Source organism: Musa acuminata, chromosome BXJ2-10 (genome assembly GCF_036884655.1).
Source record: "Musa acuminata AAA Group cultivar baxijiao chromosome BXJ2-10, Cavendish_Baxijiao_AAA, whole genome shotgun sequence".
Classification (NCBI taxonomy): Eukaryota; Viridiplantae; Streptophyta; class Magnoliopsida; order Zingiberales; family Musaceae; genus Musa; species Musa acuminata.
In genome coordinates, this window is record NC_088347.1 from 23,993,593 (window position 1) to 23,998,316 (window position 4,724).

Sequence of the window (4,724 nt, forward strand, 5' to 3'; positions counted from 1 at the left end):
AGATTGTCTTTGAGCGTCACAGGGGTCTGATGGGGATCAGACACATAGGTGATTGGCTTTAGGTCAAGTGGGAGATTGCTAGTCATAGGTGCCCAGCAAGCCAATCACGTGAGTGATGGCACGTGTGACTTGATACAGAATCTTTTTGCTTATTATATTATGGCGTATATCACTTTATAACTATTGCATAAATGCATATATATTGTGATGTCCTTGGATTTGTGCAATGGGAATCGGATCGTGATGAGATCACGATAATGAGATCGATTCACCTTTAAATACATATCCTAAATAATCCCGGTCATAGGTTACTCGAGAGGGACATCGTGATAACCGGATAGACTGGTGTGCTGTATACCCGTCCATATGATGGATGCAGCTGGTCTCATAGCTGCTCGTGTAGGGACACTAGGGATACAGTACAGGTGCTCATTGGAGAATGAGTTCACTGATTGATCCGCTTACGGAATGCTGGATGGTTGATGATGCCTTATTGTCAGACAGCGATTCCATAGTCCTAGTGGTGTATCTGGTCCTTAGACTTGAGACACCAAGGATGTCCTGTATGAGTGCTCCACTCTTTGATACCAGACTTATAGGTTTGACTGTTCTCAGATCTAGTACAGCTGGTCATTGGGAGTGGTAGTCGACCTTACGAGGGCTATTGAGTGTCGACAGAGGATCATCCAATCTCGGCGTCATGAGAGGAATATCCTATGTGTTCTTGCTCAGACAAATCCCTGGCCAGGGTCATTCGGGTTGAGAGAGAAAGAGTTCTCCGGGAGAATCCGATTAGAGCGAGACTCGAGTAGAAACCGTATGGGTCTGACAGCACCATGCTCGATATACGGTCTCTGGGATATTAGATGGATGAGGGACTATAGGTACATGGTAACTGAGGACAGACAGGTCCAATGGATTGGATTCCCCTGTATCGTCTGGGGACTACGGCGTAGTGGCCTAGTACTTCCGTAGTCGATGAGTCGAGTGAATTATTACAGAGATAATAATTCACTAAGTTAGAAGGAGTTCTGACAGGTATGACTCACGGCCAGCTCGATATTGGGCCTAGAGGGTCACACACATATGGTAGGCATTGCGATGAGTAGAGGTTCGGATATGAGATATCCGACGGAGCCCTTGTCTTATTGGATGCAGATCCAATACCCACTAAGGAAAGGACCCATTAGGGTTTTGACACGGGATCTCTATAAATAGGAGGGATTCACAGCCTCATAGGCTAGAGTCTTTGCTTGCCCTTCCTATTCTCCTCTCCCTCTCCACCTCAGAGTAGGCCTGGAGTTTTGAGGAGCGTCGTCGCAACCCTGCTGTGTGGATCACCGCTAGAGAGGAGGACGCTTGACCTCCTTCACCCTCTCCTAAGGATCTGCAAGGAAACAGGGATATACGATCTCCCTAGGTAACACAATCTCTATACGCAGTTTTGTGTTTTTGCGGATTTTTTGCGCACCAATCTTCGCACGACGACGAACATCTTTTTGGGGAATCGGGGATTTTTGTTTTCTTGTTCTTCCGCTGCGCATATGATGTCGCCCCCAATGATTTCCCAACAGTTTCACTCTGTCCTAACGTTTGATTCCTCCTGCTTTAATCGATTTTCCTTTTCTGATCGAAGTTAGTCCTGCATCACTCAAAATGCAGATTAGATTATAAACTTATCAATTGATTCCATTATCAAAATATGAGATTTAACAAAATTTGAGATATCCACTAGAGCTCATATTTTAATGGATATCCATTATGCCCTTGAATGATTAGATCCTATAGATGAGATCCAATAAGATATTATTTGGTAGAGACTCACTAATCTAAGAGACTTGAGTAATTGGATAGAGATCCAATACCTAATAAAGTCAAAGACCTCTATAAATAGGAGGGAATCAAAGGGCCATAGTGTCACGAACGGTCGTCGCACACCCGCAACAACTCGGTTCAACGAACCATTCGTCGCTCACACCCGCATGTACAGCTGCTTGACAGCATGTTTTCTCATGGTTTTGTGTCATTTTGCTGTAAATATGTAAGTTCGAACCAGCTGCAGCGTTGCAAAAGCGATCGCTCACCGAACCAAGCAAAACAACCCCAAAACAGCCCAAAACGGCTCCGTTTTCGCGTGCCGCGGGAGGTGAGCGGAGTGCTACCTCCGCTCACCAAAATGTCAGCCATCTCAGCACCCAGGAACCCCCCGGGTGGCACATGGCTGGATGGGGCTTCGGTTATATACCGGGCGTTGAACACTCATTCGCAAGTTCGCACGTGACCTTTACGGGAACTTGGTGTTGCGCCTGGGACCAGGTGAGCGGCTGTTTGTGGGCTTGCAGCTGTTCGTTCATCCTTGAAAGCCTTGTTTTCCTCCCTCTCCCTCTTTTCTCTTGTGCACACAAGGTGTTCGACGATTTGCTTGTAAAGCTTCCCTTTTCGCGAGACTTCGGGACTTGTCCGTTGCTCGTTCTTTCGATCTAACTTTCTTTCTCTTTTACAGGTCCTTCAGGACCTGCGAGAGGTTACAAAGTGGCTGATCCTTGCGGAGCAAGATCGCAAGGGCGAAGCGCGACTTAGGCAACGCAAGCTAAGTTCGCGTCTTTGCCGCACGGGTGACCCGCGACTTTGGCAACGCATGCTAGCTTCGAGTCTTTGGCCGCAAGGGTGCCTCACGCCTTAGGCAATTCCAGCTAAGGTCGTGACATTGTGGTATCAGAGCGGGCAAGCTCTTCGATCGAACAGCGAACGAACTTCGCAACTTCGCCATGGCAAAGCATCGTGGCGAATCAAGCAAGACGGGGCAAGCCGGAACCTTGCCCCAAGCAGCCGCAAGTGGACTGCATGTGCACACTCGCTCTCATGCTGTTGAAGCCGCTCACGAGGATCGCGGCAGCGAACAGGATGAGCGAGAAGTTGGCAACTCTCCGCGAGCGGAGGAAGCGCAATCTGGTGCGCTAACGGGGAAAAAGAGTCATAAGGAGAGACTCACGACGGCGGAAACCCGCCTGGATGTTCTGGAAGCGAGCATGGAGGAACTCTACCATGGCCAACAAAGTCTTGTTGGGGTAGAGAGCTCGCAAGAGGAAGCGGAGTCCAGGATCGACAAGGTCGAGGCCCTAGTCGACCGACTGTCTGATGACACCAAGGACTCCGTGCTACACTTACAGGATGTTGTGGCGGAACTCACGGCAAAGGTGGCTATGCTCACAAGAACGCTAAATGCGGGAGGAGGCAACACCCGCGTTGCACCGCCACAAAACTTGAGGGCACCTGAGCCCCATGGATACGGAGGGGCTAGAGATGCCAAAGAGCTCGAGAACTTTTTGTTCGACATGGAGCAATACTTCCGAGCTACGAGGCCCGATTCTGAAGATACCAAAGTTTCTATAGCAACAATGTATCTGAACGGAGATGCGAAACTTTGGTGGCGAACTCGTTGGGAGGAGATCCAACAAGGTCGGTGTCGAGTCGACACATGGGAAGACTTGAAGCGGGAGTTGAGAACTCAGTTCCTACCGGAGAACACAGAGTTCGTCGCAAGAAGGAAGTTGAGACAACTCCACCAAAGTACCACCATCCGAGACTACGTGAAGCAATTTTCTGCACTAATGCTGGACATACAGGACATGTCCGAGAAGGACAAGTTGTTCAGCTTCCTTGATGGTTTGAAACCATGGGCCCAACAAGAGCTGAATCGAACGAATGTTACCGATGTGGTCGGGGCAATTGCAGCTGCAGAAAGACTCACCGACTTTGTTTCCTCTGAAGACCCGGCGAGAAGGAAACAATCTTCAAGCAATCGCCCTCCAAAACATTCTCGAGGGAAGGAGCTCGGGGGCGAACAAAAGAAGAAGAGCTCACACAAAGGGCCGAACCCTAAAGGCAAGGCCTCAAAACCTGGAGGATGCTTCTTGTGCGGAGGACCGCACATGGTAAGGGAGTGCCCACAGAAACAGGCACTCAATGCTTTGACGGCTTCCATCCACCCTCCCCGATCGGACAAGGGCAAAGCTGTTGCTCTTAGCTCGAGCAGTTCAGAATCCAGCAGCGATGACGAAGAGTCGCAAGGACCCCGAATGGGAGCAATGCGTTTGTTGAACGCTATGCGGGGTCAAGTGGGGGAGAACAACAAGACAAAGCAACAGAAAGCAGGAAGTGGTGAGTTGATGTACGTAGACATCAAGTTGAATGGCCAAATGACCCGTGCAATGGTGGACACGGGCGCTACCCACAACTTCATAGCCGATCGTGAAGCACAACGACTTGGGTTGATCTTGGAGAAGAGCCCAAGCCGAATGAAAGCGGTGAACTCGGAGGCCAGGCGAATCTCCGGGTTGGCGAAGGGTGTTCCTATCAAAATCGGGACTTGGAGCGGAAACACCAACATGATGGCCGTGCCACTGGACGACTTCCAAGTGATTCTTGGAATGGAATTTATGCACGCGGCGAAGTTGGTGCCGATGCCGTTCTTGAACTCCTTATGTATGATGGGAGGCGATGACCCCTGCGTGGTTCCCGTCTCTCGGAGAGGAACCAAGGAGCACCAACATATTTCGGCGTTACAATTGAAGAAAGGGGTGCGAAAGGGCGAACTGACATTCGTGGCTGCTATGAAGCTAGAGCCACTCAACGAAGAGGCCATTCAAGAACCTACTGTGGTGGCGAACGTCCTGAAGGAGTTCAAAGACGTTATGCCACCCGAGTTGCCGAAGACTCTTCCA